The sequence below is a fragment of the Dasypus novemcinctus genome, chromosome 11 (genome assembly GCF_030445035.2).
Source record: "Dasypus novemcinctus isolate mDasNov1 chromosome 11, mDasNov1.1.hap2, whole genome shotgun sequence".
NCBI lineage: Eukaryota > Metazoa > Chordata > Mammalia > Cingulata > Dasypodidae > Dasypus > Dasypus novemcinctus.
The window spans coordinates 55,350,199-55,375,886 of record NC_080683.1 but is presented as its reverse complement, the minus strand read 5'-3'; the positions used below and the strand labels follow the sequence as shown (position 1 = coordinate 55,375,886).

Below are 25,688 nucleotides of genomic sequence, written 5' to 3'. Positions count from 1 at the left end.
AAGCGGACACAAAAGAACACACAGCAAGTGGACACAGAGCAGATAACGGGCAATGGGGGGAGGGGGGAGAAGAGGAGAGAAAAACATCTCTTTTTTTTAAGAAAAGGGAAAATTGGATTATCTGTCAGTTTTAATGGGATGGAAAATTTGCAGAGCTGTCAGAGGTTGGCTAGGTCTTTTATTCAGAGAATGCAAAACAAAACAAAACATAAATCCCTACCTTGAGCAAATCATCTAGAAGTAGTAAAAAGCAGGAAGAAAAACTTAAAAGAGCTGAAAGTGAGTGCCTTTGAGCAGGGGCCAGGAGACAACAATTTTGTCATAAATTCTTTTTAGTTATGTTTGACTTTTAAAGTTTTGCAAATGTATTACTTCTTTAATAATTAAAATTTTTAAAATTAACTATAAACTCAAAAATATAATAAGTTGATAGGCCACTTTATAGAAAAGAAGATAAGACATAATTCTTGCCCAGTAGAAATATTGACTTAACTTATCTTTTTAATGTTGTAAAATTTGAGATTGTATAAAGCAAATACCCTGAACTTGGTTAACATGAAAGTTCTAATTATTAAGTCAAGTTCCTTCATAAAATAAACCCAGCTTCAGAAATGTTTGTGTATAAAGCATCTGAATTAACCAAAGGGGTGCTGATGCAAAATACCAGAAATCTGTTGGCTTTTATAAAGGGTATTTCTTGGGGGTAGAAGCTTACAGTTACCAAGCCATAAAGCGTAAGTTACTTCCCTCACCAAAATCTGTTGCCACGTGTTGGAGCAAGATGGTTGTTGATGTCTGCAAGGGTTCAGGCTTCCTGGATTCATCTCATCCTGGGGCTCGTTTCTCTCTGGGCTCAGCTCCTCTGCTTGCTTCACAAGTCCAGCTGTAGAACATCAGGCAAATGGCTCGTCTCTCTTCAAGGGGCCTCTGCTGTGTCCAACTGAGCCTTCTCTCCTTCCTCACATATCTGCTTCTCTACATGTTTACTTCCCTGGCTCCAGGATCAAAACTCCAACCTTTCTTCTCTGCCATGCAGTTTCTCCATGAGTCCCTGCCCACCAAGGGGGAGGGAACTCAACATCCTACTGAAGTGACCCAATCAAAGCCTTAATCATTATTTTATCAGGTAAAAGTGAAAACTCTGAAGCCAATATAATCTAATATGCCCAGAGGGACAAACCAGTTCACAAACATAATCCAATATCTATTTTTGGAATTTGTAAACAATATCATACTGCTACATCATCTATCTTCACTCTATCTAAAAACCACCAGATACTTTAAGGCATACTCTGTGGAGGAATGTAACAGAAAAGCATTTATACATACTAAATCTTGTTTCATAGCTATGAGTAGTTTTTAGACTTATTAAAGTAAAAGTAAAATGAATATTATTATGATGTATTAATGCTATGGAGAGACAAGAAAATTGTGTATTCTGATAAGTGACCATATATGCAACATAGTTATATCAGTGAACAAGTAGATTTGAGTAAACCCATTTCTAATGAACTTATTAATTACTGAGTCTTCTTATATTACTATCAGTCAGTTTAAAAAGTTATTCCAAAGCAGAAGGTTAACAAATTCAATTAAAATTTATGCATGCATGTGTTGATTTCTATTAAAGGTAAGTATCTTTAAAATTGGTCCTAATTATGTGCTCATTCAGGCCCCTAATTCTTTGGAATAATTATTTTGAGGCTCGTGTTTATGCATATGAATCCTAAAGGTATTCTACAATTAGAAATCAGAGCTCTTTTGCATGTTACTGGGAGTTCAAAAGGTATAAATTTTCATGCTTTAGTGTAATAAAACTCTCAAGATGAGGCAAAATCTTTCAGATTCATAGCAACAAATGGCATATCCATTTATAATTTTAAGTTATGAATAGTATCATAATTATTAGCTTAAGAACTGGAAAGGTATATAGGATTTGGATCCTGTATGAAAATATCTAACGTTGTTAGGTGGATAAATGTTTAAACAGAATTACACAAAATCCACTTTATCAATTACTTTTTCTTTGTTTTTATTTGATTGTGACCTGTGGCAGTTTGATATTATTTATGAACTCCAAAAAGAGATATTTATTATGCTTGTAAACTTGTCTGTTCCTCTGGGCATGATACCCTTTGACTGGTTTAAATTAAAAGGTTTTACATTTACTTGATTAAATCAAGATTAGGGCTTTGTTTTGACCACATCATTAGGTTGTGCAGGGTTGAGTCTCCACCCCTTGGTGGGCTATATAATTGGACTCTCAATCAGGAAGACAGAAGAAATACACAGAGGAAGAGAACTCCAAAGACACGGAAGAGGAGAGAGCTTTGATCCTGAGACCATGGGAAGAGAGATGAGTCATTCACCTGATAGCATGCAACTGAAATGAAAGAACAGCTGAGCCCTATGCCAACCTACAGCTGAGACTGGAAGAAGATGGGTCACAGAACCCTAAAAGGAAGAAGGAAGGAGAGACCAGATAGACATTGCCTGCCATCTTGCTCCAGGACATGGCAACAGACTTTGGCGAGGAAGTACCTCTAACGGAACCTTGAGTTGTACTCTTTAGGACCTTCTAACTATAAGCTTTTTACCCCAAATACAAACCCTTTATAAAAACCAACAGATTTCAGGTACTTTGCGTCAGCATCCCTTTGGCTAACTAACACATGACCCAAAGAAGTTTAAAAACCAGAAGGCAAAATAAAGTCATTTCTAGAAAATCTAATTAACTTCAAATGAATCTAAATTTTGTTCCACTGCAGTGCATACCTTATTTAATGACCCATTCTTAGAGTTGTGAAAAACTATATGTTCTGGAGTATTATAAAAGTATTGTATGCTTTGAGTACTTTAGGAAAAAGAGAGAAGTATTAGAAATCCACGCCTCCTGGAAAAATTTTTAAATAAAATATTTTAAATAATAAAATAAAAACATCTCAATTCAGTTTAATTCATAACAACATATGCCTGACTCTATTAAGAACCTAGTTTAGGCCCTTTTAAAGTATTCTATAGATAGAAATTACAGATGGTTCTATTAAATATATCAAAATATTATATTAGTTGTAACTCAATTCTGCATTTCTACCATAATAATATGGAGAAATTAAAACTTAATTAAATTTAAATTTTATTTAATTAAGTTTTAGACAAAATAGGTTTATAGCTATTGTGACTGTAAAGTCCTATTTGTAACATATGTCTAGATCTCAAGTCAGTTAAGGGTTTTAAAAATATTTTAAAAACAAATTACTAATTGTAGTTATCAATTGAAAAAATATTCAAGTTTTGTAACTCTAGTATTCCTTTTATTTCCAGCCTAGTGAAATGGAAATACTAGTAACCAGTGAGCTGGAATGAAAGTGTGAATTTTTTTTTTTTCTTCTAAGAATAACATAGCAGTAACCAGCCTAGGTTTGCTTATTACTGTGAAGTTATTACTATAAAATAGTATATGTGACTCATTTTGCAATCATATTAGGAACGGAAAACTTTTAGAAAAAGATGCATTTGGTATGATTTTTTTTTTTAAGATTTTATTTATTTATTTTCTCTCCCCTTCCCTCTCTACCTCCCCGCCCCTCCCCACCCCCGTTGTCTGTTCTGTGTCTATTTGCCTCGTCTTCTTTGTCCACTTCTGTTGTTGTCAGCGGCATGGGAATCTGTGTCTCTTTTGTTGCGTCATCTTGTTGTGTCAGCTTTCCGTGTGTTTGTTGCGTCATCTTGTTGTGTCAGCTTTCCATGTGGGCAGTGCTATTCTTAGGCAGGCTGCACTTCGTGTCGCGATGGGCGGCTCTCCTTATGGGGCGCGCTCCTTGCATGTGGGGCTTCCCTACGTGGGGGACACCCCTGCGTGGCATGGCACTCCTTGAGTGCATCAGCACTGCATGTGGGCCAGCTCCACACCGGTCAAGGAGGCCTGGGGTTTGAACCATGGACCTCCCATGTGGTAGAAGGACACCCTAACCACTGGGCCAAGTCCGCTTCCCAGGTATGAGTTCATGTTAGATATATGTCTATAACTATGTTTCTGAAACCATCACCATCATCACAATCATTACATATTCAATCCCTGGCACCTCCTAACAATGTTATTTTAATAACATTCGTTTTATTAGAGAAGTTGTGGGTTTACAGAACAATAATACATAAAATTTAGGATTTCTATATACCAACCTATTATTAACATCTTGCATTGATGTGTGGTACATTTGTTACAATTGATGAAAGCACTTTTTTGTTTGCTTGTTTTCAAATTCCATCTTTTTAATCAGCTCCATGAAGGATATCCTGAACGCTATGAAACAAAACAGATTATTCCTTCCTTCTAATATTAAAAAAGGTGACATTCACAAACATTTTTAAGCTCTTATATATAATCAGGGTGATACTGATGTAGAGTAAAAACCACCTCTTAGCAATCATGCTCTTGATGGAGATTTCCTGTATGTATGTTGGGAAATTGCTTCCTAACTGTGTTAAGAAAACATAGTGTAGAAAATTTTTTAATGTCCCTAGATGCACATTCATTAAAAAAAATATTTTCCTGACCAAACATTTTTGCTGGAACCAATTATCCTGAGTGCCCAGAATGAAAAAACTAGCAAAAGAAACATACCCAGACTTTATAATGTTCCAGAATTTGTCTCAAAATGGAAGGAAAAATTTTTGAAATGCGTGGAGCTTTTTAAGGTCTTTGACAGACTACCCTGGGAGCTCAGTTCAGAAATAGAAGTTGATATACTAAAACAAAGATGTTTCACTGCAGCTCCAAATATCTTTACAAATACGGCCATTTGGAAGGATATACTGGATCAGAAGAATTTTTATTCCTTGTATATCTACATTATGTGTGCATGCCTCATCTCAGCTGTAATTGTCTCTGTAATTCCCTCCAGAGTAGGGGTTATAACCGCTCTGGTTTCTGCCACCATAGTCTCTGAACCTTCCATAAACATACCCATATCTTCCAGGCAGATTTTCATATGGGCTGCTCCCATATCCCTGGTCCCCACCATCTTTAGAGTAGCTGCGACCACACCCATGACCCCCAAATGTAGCCCCTCTGATTCCCCTGGCTGACTTGCCCGCATGGTCTACACGGATCAGGCGGCCATCCGGGCACTTTCCATTCATGGCCTTCACAGCATGTGAGGCATGCTCTGGGTTGGTGAAGGTGATGAAGCCAAAACCCCGGGATCGCTGAGTCTCCCAGTCCTTGACGACGACCACTTCAGAGAGAGGCTGGAAGCTGCTGAAGTGGTCTTGCCAAAGCCTTGCTCATCGGTGTTGCAACTGAGCTCTCCCACGAAGAATTTCCCTTCTTCAGACAACATGGCAGGGAATTTGAGTCGTGGAAATCAGAAGATAAAATGACCTGATTAACAAACAGCCAACGCTGAGGGGAGAATGGAAAAGCATATTTTTATAATAGTACTCCTAACTATAGTCCATGGTTTAATTTAGGGTTCACTGTGTTGTGCAGTTCCATGGATTTTTTTTTTTAATTTGAGAAGCTGTGAGTTTACAAAACAATCATGCATACCATATTGTATTTCCATACATTGCCCCACCACAACCACCTTACATTGTTGTGACACATTTGTTACAATGCATGAAAGAATATCATCATAATATTATTGCTATCTATAGTCCATAACTTACATTTGGTGTATTTTCCCCACAAACCATCCTATTAACTTCATGTATTAGTACTGTATATTTGTTACAGTTCATGAAAGAACATTCTCATATTTGTAATGTTAACCACAGTCTCTCATTCACCAGGGAGTTCACTCTATTACACAGTCTTGTATAAATCCATCCAAAGTGTGCCCTGAGTGCCTCTGTTTCATCACAGAGTTGTGCTGCCATCAGTTCAGTTCATTTCAGAATGTTTTCATTACTCCAAAGGGGAAAATCCTATACATCCTTAAACACCCCCATTGTTGACCCTTAGCATTGATACAGTACCTTCTTTGCCATTGCTGTAAAAATATTGCAATATTTTAAAAATTGCAATATTAAAATATTATTGTTAACTATAGTCTATACATTACGTTAGTTATATTTTTCCTTGTATCTCCATATTCTTAACACCTTATAATAGAGGAACATTCTTGTGTTTGTGCTATTAACTACAATCATCCACCACCGAAATCACTGTTATATAGACCTAGATTATCCTCTAGTTTTCTTTCATTAACCTCCTTAGACTACCCTGTTTACAATACATCTTATTAAACATTCTACATTCATTCAGCATCAGTTCCCTCTTCTCAACCCATTCTCTCTCCTAGTAATCTGAACTATAGAGTTTAACTCCATGAGTTTACTTATCATATTTAGTTCAAATTAGCAAGACCATAAAATATTTGTCATTTTATGTCTGGCTTATTTCATTCAAGATAATGTCCTCAAGGTTCATCTATATTGTTATATGCATCCCGATTTCATTTTTTTCTTACAATTGAATAGTATTCCATTGTATGTATATACTACATTTTGTTTAGTCATCAGTTGATGGACATTGTGCTGTTTCCATCTTTTAGCAATTATGAATAATGCCACTATGAACATCAGTGTGCAAATGTCTGCTAGTGTCCTTGCTTTCATTTCTGAATTTAATCCTAGTAGTGGAATTGCTGGATCATATGTCAGTTCTGTATTTAGTTCCTGAGTATTTCCAAACTTTTCTCCACAAAGTCTACACCATTTTATATTCCCACCAGAGTGAAGGAGTGTTCCTATTTTTCATATCCTCTCCTGCACTTGTAGTTTTCTGGTTTTTTAACAATGGCTATTCTGTAAGGTGTGAAATGATATCTCACTGTAGTTTTGATCTGCATTTCCCTAAAAGCTAGTAATGTAGAGCATCTTTTCATGTGTTTTTTAACCATTTGTATTTCTGCTTTGAAAAAATGTCTGTTCAAGTATTTTGCCCATTTGTAAATTGGGTTGCTTGTTTTTTTTATCATTGAATTGTATGATCTCTTTATATAATTTGGAGATCAAATTCTTAACGGATATGTGGTTTCCAAAAATTTTCTCCCATTGGGTAGGCTGCCTTTTTATCTTCTTAACAAAGTCATTTGAAGCACAAGAGTGTTTAGTTTTTAAGAGGTCCTAGGTATCTATTTTATTGTTTTGTTGCTCATGCTTTGGGTGTAAGTTTTAGGAAGCCACCACCTACCACAAGATCTTGAAGATGTTTCCCTTCATTTTCTTCTAGAAGTTTTATGGTTCTAGTTTATATATTTAGGTTCTTATCCATTTTGAATTAATTTTTTAAACATATCAAATTTATTGATACATATTAATAAAGTATACAAGGTCTCCAAAATTGTACAATCAATTGTATTTGGTGTAATCACAGAGTTGTGTGTTCATTACTTCAATGATTATTAAGGCATTTTCAATATTTCAATAATAATAATAAACAAAAAACAATGAAATTCCACGCTTCTCAATCTCTCTGTTTCCCCTGCTATATATAGATGTTATTTCTGGCTATTCTTGTACAATGATTTATTTATTAAGCTTTTTATTGAGATATGTTCATATACCATATGATCTATCAAGTTTTTTTTTTAGCTATTAAAATGTCCTTTATTATAAAATTATAAAAGAAATAGAAAAATAGATTTAACGAAATTACAAACTTTAAACAAGAGTGCAAGGCCAGGTTAGATTTAATATAATTATAAAAAATAGATAGCATAGCCACAAACATTTGTAAATGTAAATAATTACACAAATATGGTAGAAATTAATTATAACATAACCCTAATTTTTATATTACAGCTATAACTACTGTACATAATAATCTCTAAGAAGGAAATAAATTACAGGTTTAGTTATTTAATTTCCATTTAGCCTATAATTCTTTCTAGATAACCAAATTTCTATTTGGAAATTCTTCACATTTTATTGGAATGAATTAGAACATATAATAACTTGCCAACTCATAATTTTATGAGGAAGAAAAACTCAAAATCTTGTTCAACAGTAGTCATACTAAATCATTAGTGATACAGATATATTATTTTAATTAAAGAGTATGAATAAGAAATAAAAATGAACTATCCAAAAATATATCTCTTCTCCAGCCATCCTCAATTAAAAACAAGTGTTCATTTTGTATGAAAAAAAATGACAAAATACTGATCACAGGAACAATTTGCCAGTTGTACTAATTATTATTCATATAACATAAAGTTGTTATTTTACATTTATCTGGTCTGCTTCAGCTCTAATTTGGTAACTCTTTGCATGGAATATCTTTTACCAACCTGTCACTTTTAAACTGCTGTGTCCTTATATCTGAGATGGGTCTCTTGTAGACAACCTATAGATGGCTCATATTTTTTAATCCATTCTGTCTATGTGTTTTGATTGGGGTGTTCAATTCCATTAACATTCAGTGTTATTTCTGTAAAGGCATTACTTACTTCATTTTTCTCCTTTGGCACTCTGTTTTCATATCATTCTATTGTCTGTCTTCTTATCCTTTAGTTTACTCTTCCTAATAATCTCATTTCTAAACTTTTCTCCAAATCTCTCACCTTTGTTTTTTCCTTCCAGGCTGCAGCACCCCCTTTAGTATCTCTTACATATCTGGTCTTTTGGTAACATATTCTATCAGTCTTTGTTTGTCTGTGAAGACTTTGAATTCACTCTCATTTTTGAAGGACTGCTTTGCCAGATACAGAATTCTTGGCTGGAAGTTTTTCTCTTTCAGTACCTTAAATACATCATACTACTTCCTTCTCTCCTCCATGGCTTCTGATGAGAGGTCAGCACTTAATCTTATTGAGTTTCCCTTATTTGCGATGTATTGTTTGTCTCTTGCTGCTTTCAGAATCCTCTCTTTATTTCAGATGTTTGTCATTCTGAATAGCAGATGTCTTGGGGTAGGTCTACTTGGATATATTCTGTTAGGGATGCATTGTCCTTCTTGGATATTGATATTTATGTTCTTCATAAGGGTTGGGAAGTTTTGGGTCATTATTTCCTCAGATATTCTTTCTGCCCCTTTTCCATTCTTTTCTCTTTCTGAGAAACCAATAATGCTAATGTTTGTGCACTTCTCATTGTCATTCAATTCCCTGAGACTGTTTCATTTTTTCCATTCTCTTCTCTTTCTTTTCTCCTGCCTTTTCCAGTTCAGTTGCTCTATTTTTGAAATCACTAATTCTGTCTTTAAGTAACCATATCTGCTTTTATGTGCCTCTAATGTATTTTTAATCTCATCCAGTGTCTTTCATTGCCATAAGTTCTGTTACTTTTCTTTGCAGGCTTTCAAATCATTCTTTATACTCTACTAGTAGTGTGTTCTTAGTATCTTTTATTTCTATAGTCAAAATTTCTTTAAATTCTTTGAAGTGATTTACAAGAGTTGTGTGATTATCACTGGTTTATTGTGTTAAATCCTGTATCTCTCCAGGATATTTGGTTTGTTCTTTTGCCTGGGCCATCTCTTCCTGTCCCTAGTATGGCTTGTAATTTTTTGCTGATGTTTAGGCATTTGAATATGTCGGTGAAATTACTCTGACGACTAATTTTTCTCTCGCCTATTTTTTTTTCACAGCTCTTCTTTGATATTTAGTTCAGTTATTCTCAGTCTTTAAAGTTGCCCAGCTTAAGTTTTAAAAATCAGATGAGGGACTCACTAGTGGGGCACAGATGTTCTCCCAGGGGTTGGGTACAGAGAGCATGGAGAAAAGTTTTTGCCCCTGCAATTTCCAGACCAGCCAACAGATGGTGCTCATTAATACACCTTTCCACAGAGGTGTTTCAGTTTCAGCTTTCAGTATTAACTCTCAAAATCAGAGATTCAAAGTGGGCTCTGCTGGCCGAATTCACTAAAGGTAAGCACACTGACCTCCCCTCCCTTTTCCCTTGAAACAGCTGACAGGGAGGAAGATGTCTGTTTCCCTCTCAGTTGGCTGCAGTGAGCCAGGGCTTTTCCCCCCTGTTAAATATCTTGAGGGAGGGTGAGGGCAACCCTTCCTGGCTCCCATGGGGCTTGGTAACCCATGTTTGTCATTTCAGTTTCTTCATCTCTCTGTCTCTCACCCTCCTCAGAGTTATGTAGCACTGTCTGGTTTTCTGACACTCAAAGCACATCTCTCAGACAGCTTTTGCTCTTTCTCTTTTGTTTTTGTGAGAACATTCAGCTCTACCTGCTAGTCCCTTGTCATCTTCCCACAATCCTAGTTAATTTTTGTATAAATTTTTTGTGAGATAGGAGTCCACCTCTTTTAGCCATGGATATTCTGTTCTCCCAGCAACATTTGTTGAATAGACAATTCTGACACAGTACAGTGGGTTTGACAGCTTGTCTAAAATCACTTGACTAGAGATGTGAGTGTCTATTTCTGAATTCTTCATTTGATTCCACTGGTCAATATGTCTATCTTTATGCCAGTACCATGCTACTTTTACCATTGTAGTTAAGTAATATGCTCTAATGCAGGAAGTTAAAGTCTTCCAACTTCATTCTTATTTTTTAAGTTATTTCAGCTATTTGAGGCCTCTTGCCCTTCCAAATAAATTTAATAATTGGCTTTTCCATTTCTGTGAAAGAAGCTATTGGGATTTCTATTGGGAATGCAATCACTCTATAAATCAATTTGGGTAGAATTGACATCATACGCTATTTAGTCTTCCAATCCATGAATACAGAATGTCCTTTTATTTATTTAGATATTTCATTGTTAGTAATGTTTTGTAGTTTTCTGAATACAGGTACTTTATGTTCTTCCTTAAGTTTATTCCTAAATATTTTATTCCTTTAGTCACTACTATAAAAGGAATTTTTTTCTGACTTCCTCCTCAGATTGTACATCAGTAGTGTATACAAACGCTATTTATTTTTGTGTATTTATCTTGAGGTATACATTAGTAGTGTATAGAAACACTACTGATTTTGCATATTTTTGCATCCTGTCATTTTGCTGAACTTGTTTATTAGTTCTAATAGCTTTGTTGTTGATTTTTCAGGATTTTTTAGGTAAAAGATCATTTCAGTGAATAGCCAAAATTTTACTTCTTTTCCTATTTGGGTGCCTTTTATTTCTTTTTCTTGTTTAATTGCTCTAGCTAGAACTTCTAGGACAATATTGAATAATGGTGGTGACAGTGTGCATTCTTGTCTTGTTCCTGATCTCGGCAGGATAACTTTCAGTCTTTCACCATTGTTAGCAGTAGGTTTTCCATAGATGCACTTTACCACTTTGAGAAAAATTCTTTCTGTTCTTATCTCTTGGAGTGTTTTATTTTTCCTCAGGAAAGAATGCTGTATTTTTTTAAATTTTTCTTCTTCAATTTATTAATATGGTTTATTACACTAACTGATTTTCTTGTGTCAATGTATCCTTGCATACCTGGGATAAAACCCACTTAATCATGGTATATAATTCTTTTAATGTGCTTTGGATTCAGTTTGCAAGTATTTTGTTGAGGATTTTTGTATCACTATTCATTAAGAAATTGATCTGTAATTTTCTTTTCATAGTATTTTTATCTGTTTTTAAATTTTATTTTTATTTTTATTAAGGTGATGTTGGCTTTCTAAAATGAATTAGGTAGCATTCCTACCTGTTCAATTTTTGGGGGGAGCTTGAGCAAGATTGATATTAGACCATCTTTGAATGATTGGTAGAATTTACCTGTGAATCCTTCTTGTCCTGAGCTTTTCATTTTTGGGAGGTTTTTGATGACTGTTTCAATCTCTTTCTGATTTGTTTGTTGAGGTCTTCTATTTCTTTTAGGATCAGTGTAGGTTGTTCATGTGTTTCTAGGAATTTGTCTATTTCATCCACATTGTCTAATTTGTTGGGATATAGTTGTTCTTAGTACCTTATTACTATCTCTCTTCTTTCTGCAGGGTCAGTGGAGATGCCCCTTCTTATTTCTGATTTTATTTATTTGCATCTTCTCTTTTTTTCTTTGTCTGTATAGCTAAGGGTTTGTTGATTTTGTTGCATTTGATGAGCCAACTATTGGCTTTGTTGATTCTATTTTTTTTTTCTCAAATTCATTTCTTTCTGCTCTGCTCTTTATTACTTCTTTCGTTTGACTCAGCTTGGGTTTATTTCGCAGTTCTTTTTCTTGTTCCTCCCTTCCAGGGCTGCAATTAGATCTTCAATTTTGACTTTCTTCTTTTTTAATGTAAACATTGAGGAGCTATAAATTTCCCTCTCAGCACTGCATTTGCTATATCCCAAAGGTTGCATTTGCTATATCCCATAGGTTGTTGTATGTTGCATTCTCATTTACATGTGTCCGGAGATATTTACACTGATTTCTCTTGTAAATTATTCTTCGGCCAACTGATTATTTAAGAGTGTGTTGTTTAATCTCCATATATTTGTGAATTTTTCTTTTTTCCATCTGTGAATGACTCTCAGCTTCATTCCATAATGATCAGAGAAAGTGCTTTATATAACTTCAGTCTTTTTAAATTTATTGAGGCCAGCATTTAGTTGCCCTGGAGAAGTTTCCATGAGAATGTAAAAAGAATGTATATCCTGCTGTTTACTATAGAGTTATAGTGCTTTATAAATGTCTGTTAGATGTAGCTCATTTATTATATTATTCAAGCTCTCTGCTTCCTTATTTATCCTTTGTTGGATAGAACAGCCAATGCTGAGTGGTAAATTGGAGTCTCCAACTATTATTGTAGAAATATTTACTTCTCCCTTCAGTTTTGCCAGTGTTTCCTTTATGTATCTTGGGACACCACAGTTAGGTGCATAGATATTTATTATTGTTATTTCTTTTTGGTGAATTTCCCTTTTTATATATAATATAATTATATATAATGCCCTTTCTCATCTCTTAAAACAGTTTTGCATTTAAAATCTATTTTGTCCAATATAGTATTGCTATTCCAGATCTTTTTTATTATTATTATTTGAATGAAATATCTTTTTCCAACCTTTCACATTTGACCTGATTGTGTCCTTACATCTGACGTGAGTCTCTTGTAGACAGGATATAGATGACTTTTATTATTTTTATCCATTCTGCCAATCTATGTCTTTTGACATAGATTCAATTAATTAGTATTCAATTAATTAGTATTCAGTGTTATTACTGTAAAAGCATTACTTTGTCCATTTTATCATTTGTCTCTCCATTGTCATATCTTACTATTGTCTTTCTTTTTACTTGTGACAGTTTGAGATTATTTATGAATCTCAAAAAGAGAAAGGTAATGTTTGTAAACTGATCTGTTCCTCTGGGTGTGATACCCTTTGAATGTATTAAAGTCAGTAAGGGACTTCTCGTTATGTTTACTTGATAAAATCAATTTAAGGCTTCTGATTGGGCTATGTCAATAAGACTTAACTCAGGTTGAGCCCCTGACCCCTTGGTGGGCCAATATAAATGGACACTCACTCAAGAAGACACAGGAAGAGAGAGAGCTCTGTCATTTTTGATCTGGGGCCCTGGGGTGAGATAAGCCATTCATCTGATAGTTTGCAGCTGATCTTGGAAAGAGAGCCAAGACTGATATTGAAGGACTGGAAAGAAACAAACCCTATTCCAGGAAAGAGAGGAAGCCCTGAGAGACAAGTCCTATGCCAGCCTGCAGCCAAGAGAAAGGAAGTCCAGAGGGGAAGGCTGAATATTTACAAAGATCAGTGACCATCTTACTTCAACACGTGGCAACTGACTTTGGTGAGATACAACTTTGAGTTAGACTCTTTAGGGCCTTGTAACTGTAACATTTTACCCCAAACAAATACCCTTTATAAAAGGCAATAGATTTCTGGTACTATGCATCAGCACCCCTTTGGCAGACTAAAACATCACCCTTGCTAATAATCTTCATTTCTACACTCTTCTCCAAGTCTTTCACCCTTTTCCTTTCAGTTTTCAGCACTCCCTTTAATATCTTGTAAATCTGATCTTTTGGTAACATACTCCCTTAGTTTTTACCTGTGAAGACTTTAAACTCACATTTTCTTTTAGGAGGTACCAGGTAGTGAACCTGGGACCTCATACATGGGAAACATGAGCTACACCCACTTCCCTCACCTTCATTTTTGAAGAAAGTTTAGCAATATAAAGAGTTCTCGGCTGGCAGTGTTTTTTCTCTTTCAGTACCTTAAATGCCTCATACCACTTTCTTCTTGCTTCCATGGTTTCTGGTGACAGATAGGTACTTAATCTTATTGAGCTTTGCTTGTGTGTGATACCTTGCTTTTCTCTTATTGCTTTCAGTAAGAGTATCTTACTGAAATACTAGAGTATCTCTAGTATTTTTCATTCAAATAGTAGGTGTCTCAGAATAGATCTATTCAGATTTATTCTTTTGGAGTGTGCTGTCCATTTTGGATATTGATATTTTTGTCTTTCATAAGAGGAAATTTTTGGTTACTATTTCTTCAAATATTCCTTCTGCCCCTTTTCCATTCTCTTCTTCATGGACACCTATAACATGTATGTTTGTGTATTTCATGTTGTTATTCAATTCCCTGAGACACTGTTCAATTTTTTTCATTCTTTTTTTCTGTCTGTTCTCCTGTATTTTTAAGTTCAGATGTTCTATGCTCAATTTCACTTATTTATTTTTCTGCAATTACAAATTTGCTCTTATCTGCCTCTAATATATTTTTTTAGGAGGTACCTGGGGTTGAAATCAGAATATCATACATGGGAAGCAGGTGCTCAACCACCAAGCTACATCCACTCCCCAATGAGAATTGGTTTTTTCATTTATTTGTTGTTTATAGGAGGACCTGGGGATTGAACCTGGACCTCATACATGGGAAGCTGGCACTCAACCACTTGAGGTATATCTGCTCTCCTCTAATGTATTTTTTTATAATTATTTTTTTTAAAGATTACATAAATGTAAGGGATTCCCATATGTCCCCCTCCCTCATCCTCCCACAATTACCCACATTAAGAACATCCTTCATTAGTGTGGTACATTTATTACAATTGATGAACCCATAGCGAAATATTGCTACTAACCATAGACTACAATTTACAGTATAGTTTACACTTTGTCCAGCACAATTTTGTAAGTTGTGACAAAATATACAATGGGGTATATCCACCACTGCAATGTTATGTGGGACAAATCCAGGGTCTCAAAAATGCCCCCATATTACTCCTATTCTTCCTTCTCCCATCTCTCAGAACCTCTGGTGGCCACTGTCATAGCATCAATGATAAGAGTTCTCCTACAGTTAGAATAATAATAAGTCCATAGTAGAATAATAATAAGTCTAATTTAGTCTATTGTTCATTCCCCAATCTTGAGGATTTTAGGATGGTGATGCCCACTCTGCTTCTAATTGAGAAGGGGCTTAGATCCCTTGGAATCAACCTCTGGAATGACCTCCTGCCTCACTTGAAATTCTTAGACATAAAAAGCTAATTTGTATTTACATTTCCCAATTTTGGTCAAAGTCTTTTTCCAGATGTATTGCTAGTTGGTGCTTAGTAATAATCCCTCAGAGCCAGGGAGGCTCATCCCCAGAGTCATGTCCCATGCCAGGTGGAAGGTAGTGTTATCTATATGCTGAGTTTGGCATACAGCCTTAGCAACAAGGAGGCTTTCAAGAGGTAACTCTTAGGCAGTATATAACACTAGGCTAAGTTTCAATTATACAAGAAAGGGTTCAATCATCAATTTCAAGGGCCTGGCACAATATTTGTCTTCCTTCACTAGACATTACCCTGGCACTTGGGGATTCTTGCTGTCCTGTTAGAGAATGTAGCAGAACTCCCCAGGATGGGAATTTAATATTCTTTCAGTTATTGTGTGGATCTCCACCAACTGAGATGATGTCCTATGGACACTTGAACTTATTTATAAGTCTTAGAACCATGCCCCAGGTGAACCCCTTCCCATGCATCCCCACATCACTGACACCCTGCACCAGTGATCCTCCTGCACCACTGCTGTGACATTTCTGTGATCCAAAATCCCTCTATAAATGAAGCAAACTAAATAACTGAATAAAATTAATAAGAAAAGAAATAATTTTTAAAATAGCCAATAAAATACAAAAATATAAACAATTTGAAATAATAAAAACATTAAAATTTTAGAAATTGTGTCTTTCATCACTGTAAGATCTGTTGTCTTGTATGTGCATATATTCCATATATTCCCCCAGTGTCTTATTTTTTTTCCATTTTATCTTCAAAAGAGCTATAGGATACAGAAAAGTCACATAGAGAATTTATGTGATCCTGATATTCCCAATGCCCTCCCCCCTTTCCCCTCTCCCTTATTTATAATCTTTTACATGCAGATGGTACTTTTTTTTTACAATTGATATACAAATATTGAAGTTTACGTTATGGTTTACATTATGGTTTACATTTTGGATCATATGCTTTTATAGGTTTTGATGAAATTTGAAGTGGCCTATATCTATCTGTTATGGCAAGATCATGCTGAACAATTCTAATGCCCTAAAAATGCCCTACATTCCATCTATTCTATTCTTCCCTCCCTCTACCCTTGGAACCTATGATAGTCACTAAGTTTCAATTTTTGAAGATTAAGGTTCATAATATTTGCAAAAATGTTGAGAACTTGACATATTGGTCTGTTTTCTTTTATTAGGTACTGCCTGTTCTTGAGGGATTCTTGTGCCCCTAATTAAGAACATAGGAGGACTTCCCAGGATGGGAGTTTAGTATTTTCTTTTTATTATCTGTGCCTCCACCCACTGATGTAACACACTATGACAAAATGAACGCTTAGATATTCCATTGAAGTCTGTCCCAGGTGTACCCTATCCCATATAATACCCTTTCCCCATCCAATACCCTACACCAATAAGTCTCCTTTGTCATATTTTCCTAAAGAACATTTCCAACATTATAGGTTTAACCATAGACCTGCAAATCCCGAGTTCATTTGCTCCTTCCCTCAACCCTCCCCCACTCCCATGGTTAGTCCAACCCAACCCCCCCACCCTTCTCCCCTTCACAGACCAGCATTGCTGACCCCATCATGCCACAGCACCACTGTCATGCCCATCCACTGCCCAAACAACCCTTCCAGCTTAAAATAGATTTTGCCCTTATGGACACTGGCTCACCACCTTCTATTCGCTCTCTGTCTCCTGTAAACTTATCTCCTAGACTCTAGCTCTGTGAGTCTGATCAATTTGCTTAATTCAAATCAGTGAGGCCATTAATGCCTGGCTTACTTCATTCAACATAAGGTCTTCAAGATTCATCCAAGATTCATTCATGTGTTAATACTGCATTCACTCTTACAGCTGAGAAATAGTCCATTGTATGGATATACCACAATTTATTTATCTGTTCTTCTGTTGATGGACATTTGGGTTTCTTCTAACTTTTGGTAATAGCAAATAATGCCACTATGAATGTTGGTATGCATATATCTGTTAGTGTCCCTGCTTTCAATTCTTCTGGGTATATACCCAGCAGGGATTGCTGGATCATATGGCAATTCTATAGCTAGCTTCCTGATGAACCACCAAATTGTCCTTCTTAATGGCTACACTATTCTATGTTCCCACCAGAAATGGATAAGCATTCCCTTTCCTCCACCTCTTCTCCAACACTTGTAGTCCTTTGTCTTTTTTATAGCTGCCAGTTGAATTGGAATAAGATGATATCTCATTGTAGTTTTGACTTGCTTTTCCCTAATAAATAGTGATGTTGAGCATCTTTTCATGTGCTTTTTAGGCATTTGTATTTCTTCTTTGGAGAAGTGTCTATCTAAATCTTTTGTCCATTTTTAAAATGGGTTCTTTGTCTTTTTACTTTTGAGCTGTAGGATTTCTTTATATATGCTAGATATTAGGCCCCTACTAGATATTTGGTTATCAAATATTTTCTTCCATTGAGTAGGCTGCCTTTTTACTTTCTTGACAAACTCCTTTGAAGCATAAAAGTTTTTAATTTTGAGGAGGTCCCATTTACATATTTTTTCTTTCATTGTTTGTTCTTTGGGTGTAAAGTTCATGAAACCATACCCTACTACAAGATCTCATAGATGCTTTCCTACATTATCTTCTAGTGGCTTTATGGATTTATCTTTTAAATTTAGATCTTTGATACATCTTGAATTAATCTTTGTATTGAGTGTGAGAGGGTGTTCCTTCCTCATTCTTTTGGATATTCAATTCTCCAAGCACCATTTGTTGAAGAGGCCATTCTCTCCTAGTTGAGTGGGCTTGGTGGTCTTGTCAAATATCAGTTGACTGTATATGTGAGGTTCTGTATCAGAACTCTCAGTTCTGTTCCATTGGTCAGTACATCTATCCTTGGCCAATACCATGCAGTTTTTACAAGTATAGTTTTGTAGTATGTTTTAAAGTCAGTTAGTGTGATTCCTTCTATTTCATTTTTATTTTTCAATATGTCATTGGCTATTTGGGGCACCTTGCCCTTCCAAATAAATTTCATGGTTAGCTTTTCCAATTCAGTGAAAAATGCTGTGATAATTTTTATTGGGATTGTTAAATCTGTAAATCAGTTCAGGTAGAATAGACATCTTAATGATGTTTAGTCTTCTTATCTATGAACAAGGAATATTCTTCCATTTATTTAGGTCTTTTTTGATTTCCTTTAACAGTGTATAGTTTTATGTGTACAAATCATTTACATCTTTAGTTAAATTTATTGCTAGGGTTTGATTCTTTTGGTTGCTATTGTAAAATGGAACATTTTTCTTGATTTCCTCCTCAGATTGCTCATTATTGGTGTACAGGAATGCTACTGATTTTTTTTGCATTGATTATATCTTGCCAATTTACTGAACTCATTTATCAGTTCTAGGAGCTTTGTTGTAGATTTCTCAGGGTTTTTGAGGTATAAGATCAGGTCATCTGCAAATAGTGAAATCTTTACTTCTTCCTTTCCAATTTCGATGCCTTTTATATCTTTTTCTTGACTAAGTGCTCGAGCAAGTACTTCTAATGTAATGTTAGATAAGAGCTGTAACAGTGGGCATCCTTGACTTGTTCAAGATCTTAGAAGGAAAGCTTTTAGCATTTCACCATTGAATATGATGTATATATACTCTTTATCATGTTGAGGATGTTTCTTTCTAGTCCTATCTTTTAAAGTATTTTTATAAGGAAAGGGTGCTATATTTTGTTAAATGCATTTTCTGCATCAATAGAGATTATCTTGTGATTTTTTTCTCTTTTGATCTGTTAATATGATGTATTACATTGACTGATTTTCTTATGTTGAACCATCTTTGCATATGAGGGATGAAACCCATTTGGTCATGGTGTATAATTCATTTATGTGTTGTTGAATACAATTAGCAAGTATTTTGCTAATTTTAAGATTTTATCATGGAGATTCAACAGCGGGATTGGTCTGTTGTCTTCCTTTCTTGTGTCATCTTTATTTTGCTTTGGTGTTAGGGTGATGTTGGCAACATAGAATGAGTTAGGCAATATTCTCTCCATTTCTATTTTTTTGGAAGACTTAAGTAGGAGTGGTGTTAGTTCTTCCCAGAGTGCTTGGGATAATTTGTCTATGAAGCCATCTGGTGCTGGGTTTTTCTTATTTGGGAGGTTTTTGATGACTATTTCAATCTCATTACCTGTGATTGGTCTGTTGAGTTTGTCCATTTCTTCTTTTGTCAATGTAGGCTTCTTGTGTGTTTCTAAAAATTTGTCAGTTTCATCTGAATTATCCATCTGGTTGGCATTTCAATTTTTCAAAGTATCCTTTTATGACATTCTTTACTTCTGTGGGATCAGTGATGATATCCCCTTCCTTATTTCTTAGTTTATGTACATGCATTTTCTCTATTTTCTTTTCTTTATTAATCTGGCTAAAGGTTTGTCAGTTTTATTAATCTTCTCAAAGAACTTGATTTTTGTTAATTTTTTTTTGATTCTGTTAATTTTTTTTCTAGTGCTTTCTTTTTTTCAATTTCATTTAGCTCTGCCCTAATCTTTGTTATTTTCTACTTTCTACTTTATGGGGGTTAGTTTGTTTTTCTTTTTCTAGTTCCTCCAGGTGTGTAGGTAGGTCTTTGGTTTTAGTTCTTTCTTCTTTTTTAATATAGGCAGTTATGGCTATAAATTTCCTGTCCTTGCAATGTCATTTGGGACAATTCCAAGTCCCAAAAATGCCCCCATATTACACTTCTTTTCCCTTTCCCTGCCTTCAGCAACTCCAGTGGCCACTGTATCCACATCAATGATATAATTTCTTCCATTGCTAGAATCACAATAAGTCTATAGTAGAATACCAGTAAGTCTACACTAGTCCATATTTTATTCCCCAATCCTGAGGATTCTGGGATGGTGATGCACACTCCACCTCTAATTGAGAGGGGACTTCTATCCCATATGGCTGATGGATGGGATCTCTTGCTTGCCGTTGTAGACTCTCTTCATTCTTTGTCATGGTGGTTGTTCATCCTCATCTCCTTGTCAGTTGTCCTGGAAGAGTCTAATGAACTGGAGAGTAGGTGTTGGAACTCCACTGAGGTTCAGGGCCCAGCTGGCATATGGACAGCCCAGAGATTCAAGTCTCTTGGACATACATCTACCAACTCTAGTGCCACCTATAGGTTCAAGGAAAGGGACAGAAGAGGCATGTGTAGAGAAGTCACACCTGAGTCCAACTCCTCACACTTGGGAACACAAACTCCAAAGTAGCACCCACTGGCAAAGCACCAAACTCTGGAGCTATCTGCCAGGACTGTAAGACCTGGGTGTCTCTGGAGCCCCACTATTTGGGATAGTATCTACTTTGGCTGTCTCTGAGATCCTACTGAGATGTGCATAAGCATTACCTCTCTGATGACTTCCTGACTCATTTTGAAGTCTCTTAGCCCAGCCATTCACTTTCAACCTCCTTGCATCCGTGGGTCTAAGATGAGTTTCTTAAAGATAGTATATAAATAGGTCATATTTCTTTATTCATTCTCCCAATCTGTGCCTCTTGATTGGAGAGTTTAATCTATTAACATTCAATGTTGTTACTGTCAAGGCATTACTTACATTAGCCATATTTTCTTTAGGTTTATATATGTAATATGTTGTTTTGATTTCTCTTTTTATCTTTTTAGTTATTCTTACCAATGATCTTCCTTCCTATGCTCTCCTCCAGCCCTCTCTCTACTGTTTTTTTTTTCCTTTCAACCTGCAGAACTCCCTTTAGTATTTCTTGAAGTGCAGTTGTCTTGTTGACAAAGCCTCTTAATTTCTGTTTACCTGTGAATATTTTGTACTCTCTCTCATTTTTGAATGCCAACAGAATTCTTGGCTGACAGTTTTTTTTTTTTTCTTTTAGCACCTTAAGTATGTCATACCAATGCCTTCTTTCCTCCATAGTTTCAGGTGAGAAATAAGCATTTAATTTTTTTAAATCAACCTTTCCTTGTATGTGATGGATCTCTTTTCTTTTGCTGCTTTCAGTATTCTCTCTTTGTCTTGAGCCTTGGAGAATTTGATAAGTATATGTCTTGGGGTAAGCCCATTAGGATTTATATCGTTTGGGGTGTGTGGTGCTTCCTGGACATGTATGTCCATGTGTCTCAAAAACATTGGGAAATTTCAGTCATTATTTCCTCCAACACTCTTTCTGCCCCCTATCTGCTCTCTTCTCCTTCTGGGATGCCTATAATTCATGTTTGTGTGTTTCATGTTGTCATTCAAATCCCTAAGTCTCTACTGGATTTTTTCTATTTCTAGCTATCTGTTCTCCCATCTGTCTGATTTCAGATGTACTGTCTTCCACATTGTTATTTCCTCTACCTCTTCTATTCTGCTGTTATGTGCTTCCAATGTATATTTGATTTCCTGCATTGTGCCATTCATCACCATCATCTCCATTATCTTTCCATGTATTTTTACAATTTCTTCAGTGTCTTCTTAATATTTTCAATCTCTTTCTTCACTTAATTAAGTTGATTCATGATATGTGTTTGGACATCTGTGATTAGTTGTTCCACATTCTGCATCTCCTCCTGTTTCTTTGTTTGTTCATTAGACTGGCTCTAGTCTTCCTGTTTCTTAGTATGGCTTATAATTTTATGTTGGTGTCTAGGCTTATGTTTATCTTGATGGGCTTGTTCAATTGTTTAGCTTCTCTTCCTATATACGCTAGGGTTTTATTTGTTGTTTCTTTGTGTGTGGTAAGTTTCCTTTTTGATACTTGATTCCTCTTATTCTATGTCTTTGCTGTTGTCTGTGTACCCTTGCAAAAAAAATTAGGACCAGAGAAAAGAAGAGATAAGAAGAGAAAAAGAATAACAGTAATCATAATAATTTTTCAAAATGTAGAAGAGGAGCCATATAAGATCTAGGAAACTAAATAACTATAAAAGTAAAAAAATCATAAAAATACAAAGAATAAGATTTTAAAAGTGGAATAGAAGAAATGAAATAAACAAAATAGAGAGAAAAAGTCAAGTGAATTAAAAGGTCAGACAGATGAGAAAAGAATAAATGAAAAAAAGAAAAAAGAGAGAGGGAGAAAAAGAAAAAAGTAGACCAAACAAGAAGAGGTGGAATTTAAAAAAGCAATAGAAGTCAGAAGATAGAAAAGTGAAGGACAAAAAAGAAATAAAGTTGGTTGAAAAAAATAAGTAAAAGGAAGAAAAAGGTAGGAAAGAAAAGGAAAAGAAAAACCCAGGAAACAAAACAGCAACAGCCCCCTCTTGATGTAGATGTGGAGTGGACACAACCATTCCCCGGTTCACAGGATGGAGGAATAGAGTATGGAATAGAGTGGACTTACTGATATTCTATTCATGAATTATTGTGATTAGTAATCAAAGAAAATGTGGCACTGGTGTGGAGAAAGTGGCCATGGTGGCTGCTGGTGTGGGAGTGGGAGGAAGAGATGAGATGTAGAGGCATTTCGGGACTTGGAGTTGTCCTGGGTGGTGCTGCAGGGACAGTTACCAGACATTGTATGTCTTCCCATGGCCCACTGGGTGGACTGTGGGAGAGTGTGGGCTATGGTGTGGACCACTGACCATGAAGTGCAGCGGTGCTCAGAGATGTATTCACCAAATGCAATGAATGTCTCATGATGATGGAGGAGATTGCTGTTATGGGGGGAGGAATGGGGAGAGGGGGGTGAGAGGTATATGGGGACTTCATATTTTTTTAATGTAATATTAAAAAAATAAAGACAAAAAAAAGTAAAAAAACAAAACAACCCAGGAAAAACAGCCTTCCCTCAGTGACCTTCTCAGGCTGGTGGTGCTCATCACTTCACCCTGCAGATCATCCTCCACAGGTGATGCACTCAGTTTTAGTAAATAAAATAAAGGAAAAAGAAAAAAAAATTAAAAAATAACAGAACCAAAATAAAATCCTAAAACTAAACAACAGACTGTCAGTCTATGTATTCCCTATCATAAGGTGCTTGCTGTGGGCCTGATAACTTGGTGGATCACTCCCTGGATCCCTTCTCTTAGGAGGTACTGGGACTCAAACCAGGGACTTTCTACATGTAAAGCAGGAATTCCTCCACTGAACTACACTAGCTCTATAGGTCAAATATGCTTCTGAAACCTTATCTGACTCTTCCTGCCCCTGTTTCCCTCAGTCAAGTTGGACTTCTAACAGTTTTCAGGGGCTGGGCCAGTTAGGTGCCTTTCTCCATCCCCTCCCTGACCTAGTTCCTCTTTTCCAGGGCAGCTGGGTATGACAGCCTGCCTGGAGAAGACACCTGCCTCTCTCCTAGGGGCCACCTCAGTCCTGGATGGTTTCCTCTCTGAGATTCAAATGGTGCTCAGGTGGCCAAACTCACTGGAAAAAACCACTCTCCACCCTCTACCAGACCCCTCTTCCTCCCAGGGAATGCTTCCTCCCACTCAGCTGACTGATGAAAGCCAGGGGTACCACAGGGGCAATTTGCCTCAAGGTGGGGCTTACATGCTTACTGTTTCTAGCCACAAGGGCAAGCAGTGCATGGTTTTCCCTTCACCTCTTTTTTTCTTTGCCCCACTCCTTTCTGTATGATGCTCTGCAACCTCCTGTTCTGTAGATTCCCAAAGCAGCTTCCTCAGGTAAGTTTTTGCCCTTTCTCTGCCATTGTTTGTTGCAAGAGAACTGAGCAATACCTACCTATATCGATGCTATTTTCCCTCTAATGTATTTTTTTAATAAAAATTTTTTTAAATTAATTAATTTATTTCTCTCCCCTTTCCCCCCACCCCCCAAGTTGTCTGTTCTCTGTGCCTATTTGCTGCGTTGTCTTCTTTATCCACTTCTGTTGTTGTCAGTGGCATGGAAATCTGTGTTTCTTTTTGTTGCGTCATCTTGTTGTGTCAGCTCTCCATGTGTGCGGTGCCATTCCTGGGCAGGCTGCACTTTCTTTCACGCAGGGCAGCTTTCTTACAGCGCACACTCCATGCATGTGGGGCTCCCCTACACGGGGGACACCCCTGCGTGGCACAGCACTCCCTGCGTGCATTAGCACTGCGCATGGGCCAGCTCCATACGGGTCAAGGAGGCCCGGGGTTTGAACCGTGGACCTCCCATGTGGTAGACAGACACCCTAACCATTGGGCCAAGTCTGCTGCCATCTAATGTATTTTTAATCTCATCCATTGTGCCCTTCATTCCCATAAGCTTTGCTACTTTTCTTTGTAGGCTCTCAAATTGCTCTTTATGCTTACTCAGTGCCTTCTTAATATCCTTGATCTATTTAGGCATATTTTCCTTCAACTCCTCGAGTTGATTTATATTTGTGTGATTATCATTGATTAGTTGTCTTGAATACTGTGTCTCATCTGGATTTTCAATTTGTTCCTTTGGCTGGGCCATCTTTTCCTGTTTCTTAGTATGGCTTGTAATTTTTTGCTGATATGTAGGCATCTGATTATGTTGGTTAATTTACTCTGGCAGCCAATTTCTCTCTCTTGCATAGTGGTTTTGTTTCAGAGTTCTTTGATTTTTATTTTAACTTATTTTATATCTTTAAAATTGCCCATCTTATGTTATAAATATAGGGCCAGTGACTGACTAATGAGGTGCAGATCAGTTCCTAGGAGTCTGGGACACAATAGTCTTCAAAAAGCAGTTTTCTTCCTGTAGTTCCTGGCCTGCTGCAGATGGCACTCTTCAGCAAATTTTTCCACAGAGGTGTCTCTTTTAGTCTTCACTTGCCCATGATTCTGGTCTGGCCAGAGCTGAGATTCAAAGCAGGCTTTGCTCTCTTACTGAAGAGCAACCACTCTCTGCCCTTTGTCACACCCTACCTTTTTCCAAGGAGAAAGTGGTCTATTCCTCTCTCAGTTAACTGCAGTGGGCCACAGGTTTTACTTAGGCTGTTCATCTTGAGGGTGGGTGATGGGTGTCATTCCCAGCTGCTGGGGTTAGTAACTCATGATTTTCATTTCAGCTTCTTCATTTCTCTGTCCTCACTCTCCTGGATGATGTGCAGCACTCTCCTGGTCTGCAGATCCCCAAAGCAACTCCCTCAGACAACTTTTTCCCTTCCTCCATTGATTTTGTAAAAGAGTTGAGCATTGCCTGTGTACTCCAATGCCATCTTCTCAGAAGTCCCCCATGGATTTGCCAAGCATTTGTTTGAATGGCCACTCTATGGAGGATAGAATTCAAGGGCAGGGATTAGAAAGTATGGTAAAAGTATAGCCCCCACTGGTTGAGGAACTAACATTTGAGCTAAGAGTGGCAGAAAAATCATGGAGTTGTGTGTTCTAAGAGCCATGT

The 25,688-nt window shown here is 36.5% G+C and overlaps 1 pseudogene; it reads right to left on the bottom strand.

Annotated features, from left to right (window-relative positions):
* Window positions 1-4,872: 4,872 nt before the first annotated feature.
* Window positions 4,873-5,342, bottom strand: LOC101441187 (RNA-binding protein 3 pseudogene; annotated as a pseudogene).
* Window positions 5,343-25,688: the final 20,346 nt, after the last annotated feature.